Here is a 12,889-nt window from a genome sequence, read left to right on the forward strand (position 1 = left end):
GGTGGCAGAGAAAGTCCCCCACGGACAGTCCAGGCTCTCTCAGGTGAGCCTTTATGCGCCCAGACGGGAAGAGGAGCGGCCCAGGCGGTGGCAACGGCCTGGGGAGTCAACAGCGGGGCGGGAAGCAGCAGCGTGAGCCATTTGGCCATGAGGAGGAAGGACGGCGGAGAGGCAAGTGCAAAAGCAAGCGGGACAGGCCTGTAAGCCACTGAGGCTCAGACTGGGTGAGACGTCTACCTGGTTTGTCAGAGCTTACACGATATTCTTCGTGTTTCGCAGTAAAACTATGGAACTTGAGCCCAATCTGGTCTTTCTCAAGCGGGGCCCTATGGAGGAAAACAGTCAGTAAAACAGGAGAGGGGGGGACGAGGGTGGTTGATTTAAAAGGGAAACTGCGGTGGGGGGGATAGGAGCATTTCAAGACCTTAAAACCAGGGAGCGAAACTCTGTTGGAGTCCTCCCATCACACGCACTTTTCTGTGTCGGGGCAGAGAGAAACGGGAACGCGCCCCCCTCCTCCTCTTCTGTTAAAAGACCGTGTACACGGCGTAAGCACGAAGGACCAAGACCTCTCTGTCTGTAGCGAACAGACAGAACGTTGGCTCCAAAGAAGTAAATCAACCAGCAGTTCGTGGTTCATATTCAGGGCGCGGGCTTACCTCCCAGAAGAAAAGCCAATCCTGCCAGCAATCTCACTGATCTAGGAAGAACACGAACGACGCCGTAGAACGCTTAAAACCCTGCATCCAGTAAAGAATGCGTAAATAGCAGGCTTACCGGAAACGATCACAGTCTGTCGTTCTACTACAAAAAGCCAGGGGAGAGCGCGAACGCAGTCCCCCACTACCACAAATTATGCAGTCGAGTTTCCCACATTTGGGGAAATCGCAGGGGTCAGCACATCCGGAGTGCAATGGATAAGCCTCGCCCTGGGAAAACCACCTTCGTGATCATGGTATCTCCCCTGCCAGGTAAGTATGAGCTGCTCGGCCCGCCCCGACACGCACCCCCGCGCGCGCCCCGCTCCTTACGCACGGTCACTTCCCCCGCCCCGCCCCGCCACGCCGCCTCCCGCCCCCGCCCCCTGGAGGCCCCGCGGCCCCGCCTCGCCCACCCCCACGACCACCCCTGCAGCGTCTGGATCTCCGCACGCGAGGCGCCGGGGCCACGGCGGGGCGGGACCGGCAGCCTCAGCGCGCCCGCTCATCTGCATACGCCACGCCCTTGTCGTGACGTCCCCGGCGGCCTGTCGCCCCCTCCGGGACGCGGGATCTACGCGTCTCCACGGGAGACTCGACGAGTCTGGGGCCCGGAGGGGACGCCCGGGAAGACGGGGTCTCGCGGCGCCGGCGCCCAGCAGCTGGGGGTCCCCCGGGGGGCGGCTCCGGGCTCGGGTCCGGTCTCCCCTTCCTCTCAGCGAAAAGGAACCGCAACAGAGTGTCGCTTGAACGTTACATACGTCGGAGGTCAGAGTTTCGTCAACAGTTTAACACGAACTTGGTTTAATCCTCATTCGGGACCTTTCTTTCCGATTCCCTAGTGACCTATTCTTGCAACCGTGACAGGAGAGCGAACAGAGCCTTTCCGGGCAGGGCGTCCCTTCACCGCGAAGCTGGCGGGTTAGGGGAGGGGTGCTGAAGGGCCTCTGAAAATCGAAGGGGCACAAACGTGACGTTTCTGTCCTGGGGGCTTCGGGGACCTGTTTCAGGCCTCCCGGATTTGCCTTGTCCTCTTCTAGACAAGAAGGGTCTTTCGGGAGGTCAAGTGGAGGTTGAACGCGCGTCCTCCCCAGATGTGAGCTCGACGGTCGCGGAGTGTGTGACCGGGGGCGGTCGGGGCCGCGCAGCAGAGCGGGCCGGAGGACCGGGCGGCCGGGGAGGCCTCCTGAGGCTGAGGCTGTGGCTGCGCCCGGGTCCCCGGAAACAGACCGGGGCACCCTCCCTGATTGCCGGTTGTCTCGGGAAGAGTTTCCTTTCTTTGTGTTTCCTGAAAACAAAGGTTTCTCTTCCCTAACCTCAGTGCAGTGATCAAATTCAAGAAGTTAACAGTGGGACAATATTATCGACTCCGCAGACGTTATCCCACTTCCATCAATTGTCCCAATAATGTCCTTTATCACAAAGGAAAATTCAAAAGCACCTGTTGCGTTCAGTCGTCGGGTCTCTTTAACCGACTCGAATCTGAGGGAACGCCCAGGTCATTCTTTGTAGTCCATTACTTAGGCATTTTTGAAGACTACGGGCCAGTTATTTGTAAAACATCTTTCAGTTTGGGGGTCGTCCTGTGTTTCCTCATAATTGCACTCCCGTATGCATTCTGGACAGGAAGGCTGTGTCAGTGACGCTGTGTCTGATGTGGGTTGACTTGTGTCCCTCCAAAAATATGTGGGAGTCCTAACCCTGGGACCTATGAGTGTGACCTTATTTGGAGACAGGATCTTTGAAGACGAGGTCGCTAGAGTGGGCCCGCATCCAACAGGACTGTCCCGTATAAGAGGAAAGTGCCACGTAAAGACGCAGACACGCAGGCAGAACACCATGTGATGACAGAAGCAGAGGTTGGAGTGATGTCGCCACAAGCCAAAGATTGACTGTCACCGCTAGAAGCTAGAAAGAGCCAAGGAGAGACTCGACCCGGAGTCTCAGAGGGAGCACGGCCCTGCTGACACCTTGATGTTGGACTTCTAGCTTCCGGGCCCCTGAGAGAATACGTTTCTGTTGTTTAAGCCACCCAGTGTGTGGGACTTTATTATGACCTCCCTAGCAAGTAAATGCGGTGTCCTTCTCTGGGCCTCACATTTGGAGGCACACGAAGTCAGTTGGTCCAATTGGTGGTGTCGACGTTGATTACTCGATTAAGGTGGTGTACGGCAACCATCCGCCACTAGAGGGGTTCACCAGGGTTTCCCTTGGTGATAGTAAGTAATTTGTGTAGAGGTAGTTTGGGGATATGTCAACATCCTGTTCCTCTGCAAACTTTAACGCGGTGGTTTTTAGCATCCGGTGGTGACTCTGGCGTTATGATTGCCAGATGTTGATTCTCTAATTCCATCACTGATTCTGCATTTATTAGTTGGAGTCTATTGTCGGGAGGACAATAGAATTTCCCTCCTTCCCTAGGCACTGTCGCTTTGAACACATGGTTGTGATTTTATTCAGTTGTTCGTAATGCAGAACCGTCTTTAATAATTCCGATGTTCAAACGTTCTGCGTTTGGGCCTATGAAAGCCAGGCCATTGGGGCCGGCCCCGTGGCGCAGTGGTTAAGTGTGCATGTTCTGCTTTCAGCGGCCGGGGGCTCGCCGGTTGGGATCCCGGGTGCGGACATGGCACCGCTTGGCAAGCCATGCTGTGGTAGGCATCCCACATAGAAAGTAGAGGAAGATGGGCACGGATGTTAGCGCAGGGCCAGTCTTCCTCAGCAAAAAGAGGAGGATTGGCAGCAGATGTTAGCTCACGGCTAATCTTCCTTAAAAAAAAAAAAAAAGAAAGAAGGAAAAGAAAAAGCAAGCCAGGCCATGTAATTTTGGGAGCATTTCCTTCTTTCCTGGCACAAGGTGTTCCAGGCTCATCTTGTACCTTCCCCGACTCCTGAAGATCACCTCTGTCTCCAAAGAGCCCTGGTTCTTTTCAGTGGGGAACAGCTCCTAGGAAGCAAGGTCAGGGCACTAGGGATGCTCATGGCTACTGGATGTCTCGGCTTCCACGCCGCTTCAGGGGACAGAGCTCGGAAACACATATACTTCCTGCACATAGCTATACCGGCTAAAAATGAGGAGCCCAAGCTGATACCTGCAATTCCAGCTTTCGACTTAACACCAGGTGGTTCCTCCTTGCCCTCCCCCTTCTCGTACCTGCATCTCTTTTCTCCAACCGCGAGAACCTTGACCCCCAACATCCACTTACTCATTAGCTCAGTCCTACGATACACACATTAGTACAGAATTGCTATGTTGACGAAAATAAGCCATAGCCAATCTATAAATGAAAATTTGGGGTGAGTTTATTCTGAGCTAAAATGTGAGGACCGAAGGAAGAAAGGGCACCAAAGAAGTGGGGTGCACAGAGTGGTTATATACTCCCAAAGAGGATGTTTCACATAGGATTGAAACGTCCCTTTTACAATAGTCGCCAGACTGCTCTGTCGGCACAGCGATTGATGGACACAGCAGGGAGGTCTGCTGTCTCGGTGGACCCACCAGGGTGGCAGGTCTGTTGTCTCAAGTTGGGTGGTCACAGGTGAGCTGGGTGGTCAAAGGTGAGCGCAGCAATCAGTTCCTAGCCTAAGGAAAGATGCTTATCCTTAAGGAAATGCCAGTGTGGGGGGAAGCTGCACCTTTAAGGCCATTTGTTCTTGCCAGAGGAAATGTTTAAAGCAGCTATACAATGCGTGCTCAATGGCCATGTCACGCCCTTTTGGAAAAACAAAGTCAGGCCGAATGAATTAGGTTCACACCAAATGGCTTCTTCATATACTCCAATATATACCATTGCTTGCCATTTCTATTTGTCAGTTACGACCCCATACCGGGAAGGACAGACCTGCGATGGGACAGCTCCTTCTTTGCAGTTCTTCTCCATAGATTTGAAGATGCTTATGGTCAACGTCCCACGTTCAAAAGTCATTTCAGTTGGTTATTTTTTTTTCTATTTCGGTGTGCTTACACTATTCATGTGAGATACAGGTAGGTTCATTAGCATTTACGTCCAATTTTAGGGGGTTTCCCCCGTCTTTAAGAAATAAATGTACAACATTGACGGAGTTATAAAAATCAAAATCACCTAGAAAGGCAGGGACACTCCGAAACGCGGCGTTCTCTCCTTCCTCTCACCCCTGCGGCTAATTTCATCAGTTCTGGTTCACGGGTCTTCTGTTCCCTTTGGCAAAACTGTGTATGTTGCTCCTAGTTCACATTTTTTCCCAGACAGAGGGTAGCATGCTCCGTATATGTTTGCACTTTCTTTGTGTCACTCGACACAGTCAATGCGTCGTATCTAGAGAACCCTAAAGGCGAAGCCGACCTGCCCTGCCCGGCTCTGAGGCCACGGGGGCCGGCCGAGACAAAGGAAGCGAACCCCAAGCCGAGCCCGCGACAGCGAAATTTCCCGGCGGGAACAAAGTTCGAAGAAGACGGGGAGAAAGGCAACGCCCTCAAGCTAACTGTAAACTACAAACGGGCGTTCATGTTAACCAGAGGAGTCACAGCTGACCTCTCCTGCTTCTCCCGACTTCTGTCGCCCGGGCAAGGGAAAGACAGGCTCCCCGGGACGTCACGACAAGGGCGTGGCGTATGCAGATGAGCGGGCGCGCGGAGGCTGCCGGTCCCGCCCCGCGTGCGGAGATCCAGAAGCTGCGGGGTTGGTCGTGGGGGTGGGCGAGGCGGGGCCGCGGGGCCTCCAGGGGGCGGGGGCGGGAGGCGGCGTGGCGGGGCGGGGCGGGGGAAGTGACCGTGCGTAAGGAGCGGGGCGCGCGCGGGGGTGCGTGTCGGGGCGGGCCGAGCAGCTCATACTTACCTGGCAGGGGAGATACCATGATCACGAAGGTGGTTTTCCCAGGGCGAGGCTTATCCATTGCACTCCGGATGTGCTGACCCCTGCGATTTCCCCAAATGTGGGAAACTCGACTGCATAATTTGTGGTAGTGGGGGACTGCGTTCGCGCTCTCCCCTGACAATTTTGGTTTACGAATGTCAGATGCCGTGGTGGTTTTCGTGAGAAAGCCTGCCGTGTTTCAGTTTCCTTCGGGCTATAGTTTTTGTTTCTCTACTCGTATATTGTGTTTTCACTTCCTCTGTCTCTTCCGCAGTTGTTTTCCTGACTCCTTCAGCCCGAGCTTTCTGTCTCCGTTAGTTCCGCTGTCTTTTTCTCCTAGCGGTTGCGGAACTTTCAAAAGGCTGGTTTTTTTTTTTTTTTTTCTTTGTGGGGCGAGACAAGTCTGCCTAAGTACCTTGGTCTGTGTTTCGGGCACCATCCCGACGCGCCCTTCTCAGCACCAGTTCTGTCCTTGTCTTCTTCCTGCTGAGTTCTCTCCAGCGCTTTCATCATCTCGCTGCCTAAGTGTGCTTCTTAAGAATAACGGCAACTTCAGCAGCAGCTACCACGTGCCACCTTGTTCGGACTGCCGGATCTTAGACCTCCCCTTTACAGGATCCACTGGATCTGAAGCAACATTTTAACAAGATTCCTCGTTGATTCTATATACGTTCAAGTTTCACAAGCACTGACCTAACACACTATATATTTTAGTAACCTTACCCACTGGAATGTAAGTTCCATGAGGTCAGGGATTCTTGGCTATTTTGGTGACGGCTCCATGCATACTTCACTAGAATAGTGCGTCGCTGTAATATGTTTCTAATATACTAGTTTGATCTCAGCCTTCAGAAACAAACAAACAAAAAAACTGTTTCCCAGCAGCTTCCCAGGTTCTAGCCCTGAGTCCAGGTAAGATGAATAATACTGTGTCCTTCCTACAGGGAAATCACAGGGTTGGGAACACTGCCTGTTCATCTTCATCAGCAATGTCTAGGAAGACCGTCTGCTTGAGCCCCGGGATGAAAGCTATAAAAAAAAAAAAAAAAAAAAAAAAAAAAAAAAAACCCAGGCCCTGAGCCCAGGGAGACAGGATCTCCTAGTCCACGCCGTCAGCCTCCAACCCAGCCTCCTTCCGCCCCTTTGCGCTTTAGGAGAATGTGATCACTTCACAGACATCGGAAAAAGGCCAGTCAAGGGGAAGCACCTTCTGTTTCTCCCACGCCTGCCCCTCTCTTCATCCAGTGCTTCACCCTGGTTCAAGCTGCGGGAGGCAAAACTTTACTTTGACCCTCTTAGGGTCTCCGGCAGGACCTGAGAATCAAATGGACATAAAACAGAATAATAGGAGAAAAGCGTAGATTTTCACATGTCCATGGGAGCCCCTTGGCAAAATGAAGACCCAAAGAAGCGGCTCGACCCAAAAGGAGCCCGGGTTCCTTTCATTGGAGAACGGTATTTAGAGACCAAGAGCCGGTGCTTGGCGCTTGGTGTTTGTTGATACCGGTGTGTCATTGCTTTCAGGCCCTGGTGTGTCATTTGCTTCGGTGGATTATAATCCATTGTTATCATTATCTCGATTTGGCCAGTCGGAACCCTTTCAAACTGACTCTAGTGCGCTTGACATGTCCGCCTCGGTCCCCGCGCATTTCTTTTACTTTCTGCCCCAGCTCCCACGTTCCAGGCTCAGCTTGTCTCTTCCCCGCCTCGCTGGGCCCCTCCCCCCTCCTGCGCAGTGACCTAGGCTCACTTTCCGGTGCCGTGAGGCTCACTGACAGGGCACGGAGAAGGGATGCCCGGCTAGGCGGGGAGACCACGTCCAGGGGGTGACAAGGCCGAGAGGTCCCCAGCCTTTGAGGCCTTGGCTCCCGTCCTCTGCCCAGCGACCTGGATTCCTTGGGCAGAGGCGGCTGCTTCCGGAAACAGGGCCCGGTTCTGTGGACCTCCTGGAGAGGCGCTGGAGCCAAGGGGGAGGGAGGGGCAGAGAACGCTGATGTCCGCGTTGGCCTCCTCGCCTTGGCTCCGTGCATTTTACAAACGTTTCAGATGCCAGCTGGTGTGTGCCCACCACTCAAGACCGCTCAGCCACCCAGCGAAAGTCCCACCGAGGCCCGGCAAGCCACAGTGAGGTGGCCTCCCCTCGACTGAGAGTGTCCCCACTCCCTGACTGGGCGGCAGGCACCTCTGCACCTTCTAGGATGAGGGGCAGTGCCTCGGAAGGCACCCCCGCCCCCCCCCCACTACTTTCTGTGACACCCCAGACGGAAAGAGTCGGGTGTGGGGCTCACGCTCACGTGTGCTGGTCACCAAAATCCACTCTCCTTCCCCCTTCAGCTGTTTCCCCAAAGCACCAAAGCTAGGGGGTCCCAAGGATGCCACACCTCCACATCCAGTCAGGGGCCGTGTCCAGTGAAGGCCTAAGGTTCTGTCCGTCGTCTCTGTCCTCTGGTCTCCGCAGATGGTGACATTCGAGGCTCAGGGCTCTCTGTAGCGGCAGGGCCATAGGATCTTCCTGAAGGTCCCCTGTCAGACTGCCATGGCACGACTCCCCGGACCCGAGGAGACTCCACAGACTCCGGCTCAGCCCATCTTAGTTAGCCGTGGGACAGGACGGAAGGCTGAGGCTGCAGGGGGGAGACCGGGGGCGGCGGGCCAGGAGAGGGGGACTGTGTGGAAATGCAGTCTCCAGCCTCAGAGGCAGAAGCAGGACCGAAAAAGAGCTCGTGGGCTCAGGGGTGAGGGAAGGGCGGCGGCTGGGCCCCTGAGGCTTCAGGGAGCCACGTACCACTGCGCTTCTGTTGCGGGTCCTCTCTGTGATGCGCTCCAGCTGGACAGCGGGTCTCTGGACTTTCCTTCCCACAGGAGGGAAGAGAGCAAGGGCCGCTCCCCGGCCTTCGGCCTTCTTCTCTGCACGCACCCCCTCCCCAAGCCGGCTCTATCCCCAGGTGAAGCCAGGCCCATCTCCTGCTGGGTGCTCACTGGTTGGGCCTCGGCATCTTCCTCTCCAGGCCCTGCCAGGTTAGCCTCAAGGGCCCAGCACTCCAGTTAGCCAGCTGGTCAGAACCCACAGGTTCTTGCAGGCCCGTGCAAGGAAGTGAATTGGTGTGCCCCTCTATGATGGCAGCCGCCCGCCGCCCACCTCCCACCCCCATCCCCCTTCTGCTCCCTGCCTTCAGCCCCCATAGCCCCCGACTCTCAGGGCTCTCTCCCAGCTCTGTTGCTGCGCTGTTGCCGTCATATACGCGTGTATGTAGATACAGACAGAGACATCTCCGTCAGATCTAGCAGGAGAATCGGTGCGGGGCGTTGGCCAGCACTGTACAGTGGGAGCGATCGTTGCTCCTTCCGCAGGAATTCCAACCCTCCCTCAGCTCCAAGAACCGCTGCAAAGGTACGGGAAAGTTGCAGTTTCCCCGGGCCACACCCCTGTCCTCAGCCTGGCAGGAAACCAGAACGGGCCTCCGGGCCTCCGAGGCTCCCCTCGTGACTGTCAAAGCCCACCAGGAGCCCTGCTGCACTTTGCTCCTGCCGGCGTCAGCCCCGGTGCCGCGCGCAATTGGCAATGGCTTGGAAACCTCGGGGCGCCCTTTCTGTCCCACGAGTAGATCAAGCCGGTCAGGGAAGAGGGTTGCCTGTCTCGCTAGGTCCACATATGTATAGACCATACGAGAGAGGGAGAGAGAGAGAGAGACAGAGACAGAGACAGAGAGACAAAGAGAGACAGAGAGAGACAGAGACAGGGACAGAGACATTGAGAGACAGATAGACACAGAGAGAAACAGACACAGAGAGACAGAGACAGAGAGAGATGCAGAGAGACAGAGACAGAGAGAGACAGACAGAGAGACAGAGACAGAAAGAGAGATGCAGAGACAGAGACAGACAGACACAGACAGAGACACAGAGAGTCAGAGAGAGAGATGCAGAGAGACAGAGACGGAGACAGAGAGGGAGAGACAAAGAGAGGCTGCAACTGGGGGAGACAGGGACCGTGAGCATCGTTTGCGAGGAGGGAGAGCAGGCGACGGAGAGTCTTCACGGCGGCTGCCGTGCTGGTCCCCGGCCCCTGTGAGGGCCTGTGTGCCTGTCAGCCTCCAGGGCTGGTCGTGGGCACAGCCGCTTTGCCCACGGGTGTGGCAGGGCTCTGTGAATGGGGAGCAAAGCGGCCGCGGCAGAGCCGGCGCTCCGGATGGCGGGCGGTGGGTGAATCGATGTGGAAAGGGCGCGGGACGTCGCGGGCCGGCTGGGGCTGCGCGACACGGCAGGAGCAACGGGGGCTGTTTGGCGCCGAGGGGACTGCGTCCGCGGACCGTGCGGAGACGGCGCGGGTGCGCTCCCCGGCGACAGCACACGCGAAGCTACGGCGGCGTTCCGAAAAGGCTTCGCGGGCTCTGGCCAGCGCGCGAGAGGACGCTGCGATCCTCCGGCGGCAGGAGCGGGCGCTGGGCGCCGGGGAGGCCCTTCAGGAGGGCGCAAGAGCTCGGGCAGCTCCTTCGCGCCGGAATCGAACCAGCGACCTAAGGATGTCCACGCCCGCCCAGCCTACAGTCCTCCTCTCTCCCAGCTGAGCTGTCGAAGGGTGCGCGCTGCCACGGCGGGGTCGTTCCTTTTTCTTGGAACCACGGAGGCCACGTCCCTGGACCGCCCGAAGCCCGGCCGCCTCGGCTTGGCGGGAAGCCCCCGGGAGGAGAGCCGCGCGCTCGGCGCCAGGCGCCCCCCTCCGGGCTGGGCACATCCTCCGCGCGGGGCTGCGGGGTCGGCGTGAGGGGGCGTGTGTGGGCTGCGGCCGGCCTCCCGGGACGGCGATTTTCAAGGTGCCTGGGCCCGGGCTCTCACCTGCTGCCTCCCGTCCCCTCCCCGCGCCCCGACCCGCAGGCGGCGACGCCAGCGGTCCGCGGCCGGAAAGCCGGTAAGAGGGGGAGCGGAAGCGGGGCGTCGGCGGAGGGACGCGGGGGTCGGGCGGGGGAGGCCTGGCGGGGGGGAGCAGCAGAACCCACCGGCATGGGCACCGGTGGGCGGCTGCGAACCGCCCAGCCACCACCTGCTTTTCAAGCGCCTTTAGTTCAAAGTAGTCCTTATGCCAAAATGGCATTTTCGGGGGGTGCATATTCGGCCCCCATTCCAGGCCAACAGCGTCGTGCCTGGCTAGTGCAGATGCCCTCGCTGGTCTCTCTGCTCGGGCCCTCGCCACCCTGGCAGCCAGAGGGATGGGGGCCGGGGAGGGGGGTGGGGGTCGTGGCGGGGCCGGCGAGGGTCAGACCAAGCCGCTCCTCGGCTCAGAGCTTCTGGTTCGCTGGACTCCAGGCCTTCGGTGGTCTACAGACCCTCGGCGTCCGAGGCCCCAGTCACCTCCCGGACTCCACGGTGCGCGACTCTCTGACGGCGCCCCGGACACCCGGACACGGGCCTCCCTGCCGCTCTGCAGGCGCCGTCCTCCCGGGCCTGGGCGGCCGACTTCGTGCCGGGAGGCCCCGCCCCGAGCCCGCCGGCCCCCTCGCCCCCTCACCTCCCCTCCCCGGGCCTCCGCTCCCACGGCCCGTCCCCGGCGCGGCCCCGCCTCACTCAGCAACCCGCCCCTTCCCGCAGCTCCCCAGCCCCCGTCCCTCCTCCGTTTTGTCTCTTTTCATGGTTCTTAACACCAAAGGTACGAATTCAGTTACCTGTCGCGTCCGTCGTCGACTCTCTCCCGCTCTCCTCCCTCTTCTCTAACGAAAACGTGAGCACCGAGAGGGCTTCCCGTTCCCAGGTGTCCGGACGCTGTCCGGCACCGGGTACGCGCTCGGCAAACAGGCGTCGAGTGGCCCAAATCTTGCGCGTCCTCCGGGAGGAGACCCGAGTGTGACAGGAGGGGCCGGCGCCAGGGGCGGGCTGGAGCGCGGCTTCCGGCCCCGTCGGACGCCCGCCCGAGACAGCGGCGGCCCCGAGCCGGCCCGGCCCTCCCTGCTCGCAGCGTCCATCCGTCCAGGAGGGCTCACGACCGAGACCGCGGACCCCCCGCGGCTCCACACCGCCCCTCTCAAGGACCGAGAGCCGCTCCTCGGGAAGGTCCTCAGGAAGGAGGGCGACAGTCGCCCTCGCACCGACCACCCTTTCGTGGTCCTCCCTGCTCTGACCCGACCGAGCCGCCGCCCTTCGTTCTGCCTTTGAAACGCCCAAGGCGCCTCCGCGCGAATCGCGGCGCGGCCCCGCTCTCTCCGCCGCGGGCCGCAGCGAGGGCGCGAAAGCCGCGGTCTCCGCCTCACCGTCCGCCGCGGTCACTCCGCCCCGAGCTCGGCGCTCCCGCCGGGCTGCGGCCGGAGGGGCCCGCGGGACGCTGGCGGCCGGCTCTCTTTCTTCCCAGCTTGGAGCCCCGGCTCTCGCTCCGGCCCGACTAGCCCAGGCCGCTACACGTGCGGAAGCCCGAGAAAGAGCCCGCGAAGCAGCGGGAGCGCGACTGCTGATCGAGGCGGCGGGGCGCTCGACGGCAACCGGCCGAAACGCCTCGCCCGAGCGTCGGGAGATTTGAGGGCGAGTGGGAGCCAGCGAGGGCGACCAGCGGCTGGAACCGCCTCCTCGCTAAGAGGAAGGGGAGACCGGACCCGAGCCAGGAGCCGCCCCCTCGGGGGACCCCGAGCTGCTGGGCGCCGGCGCCGCGAGACCCCGTCTTCCCGGGCGTCCCCTCCGAGCCCCGGACTCGTCGGGTGTCCCGTGGGGACGCGTCGGTCCCGTGTCCCCGAGCGGGAGACAGGCCGCCGGCGACGTCACGAGAAGGGCGTGGCGTATGCAGATGAGCGGGCGCGCAGAGGCTGCCGGTCCCGCCCCGCGTGCGGAGATCCAGAAGCTGCGGGGTTGGTCGTGGGGGTGGGCGAGGCGGGGCCGCGGGGCCTCCAGGGGGCGGGGGCGGGGGCGGGAGGCGGCGTGGCGGGGCGGGGCGGGGGAAGTGACCGTGCGTAAGGAGCGGGGCGCCCGCGGGGGTGCGTGTCGGGGCGGGCCGAGCAGCTCATACTTACCTGGCAGGGGAGATACCATGATCACGAAGGTGGTTTTCCCAGGGCGAGGCTTATCCATTGCACTCCGGATGTGCTGACCCCTGCGATTTCCCCAAATGTGGGAAACTCGACTGCATAATTTGTGGTAGTGGGGGACTGCGTTCGCGCTCTCCCCTGGCTTTTTGCGTTATCTAAAAGCAGCCTTGGTTCGCGAGCGACGTCTTTGGGGGTTTTTCCTTGTTGCTTGCAGACGTCTGTTTTTCAAGCGCTTCATGAAGGGTTTTCCCAGCACCATGCTCACGATTTCGGGTGGCTCGGTATTCACTTACGTTCTTAGCATCGTGAAGGCCACACACAGGAGGAGGAGAGTCCCGTAGCGGGGTTACTCCCG

At 59.4% G+C, this 12,889-nt stretch overlaps 1 long non-coding RNA gene and 3 other non-coding genes across 17 annotated transcripts; 2 read left to right on the plus strand and 2 right to left on the minus strand.

Annotated features, from left to right (window-relative positions):
* Positions 1-813: 813 nt before the first annotated feature.
* LOC123283101 (uncharacterized) lies at positions 814-9,237 on the minus strand. Of its 14 annotated transcripts, none has more exons than XR_011501559.1 (6): positions 8,316-9,237; positions 7,912-8,015; positions 6,738-7,487; positions 6,254-6,559; positions 5,513-6,157; positions 814-5,166 (listed from the first exon to the last, which is right to left on the minus strand). It is a non-coding gene; the product is annotated as an uncharacterized lncRNA (long non-coding RNA). The 14 variants fall into 14 exon arrangements; XR_011501558.1 differs by having other exon boundaries at positions 814-4,281; positions 4,541-4,664; positions 4,781-5,166; positions 6,738-9,237; XR_011501556.1 differs by having other exon boundaries at positions 6,738-8,015.
* On the minus strand, positions 816-979 carry LOC123283671 (U1 spliceosomal RNA). Its single transcript, XR_006524346.2, has one exon. It is a non-coding gene; the product is annotated as a U1 spliceosomal RNA (small nuclear RNA).
* On the plus strand, positions 5,505-5,668 carry LOC123283670 (U1 spliceosomal RNA). The gene has a single exon (XR_006524345.2). It is a non-coding gene; the product is annotated as a U1 spliceosomal RNA (small nuclear RNA).
* Positions 9,238-12,511: 3,274 nt separating the features above from the next.
* Positions 12,512-12,675, plus strand: LOC123283636 (U1 spliceosomal RNA). The gene has a single exon (XR_006524312.2). It is a non-coding gene; the product is annotated as a U1 spliceosomal RNA (small nuclear RNA).
* Positions 12,676-12,889: the final 214 nt, after the last annotated feature.

This window comes from Equus asinus, chromosome 2 (assembly GCF_041296235.1).
Source record: "Equus asinus isolate D_3611 breed Donkey chromosome 2, EquAss-T2T_v2, whole genome shotgun sequence".
In the NCBI taxonomy this organism is placed as follows: Eukaryota; Metazoa; Chordata; class Mammalia; order Perissodactyla; family Equidae; genus Equus; species Equus asinus.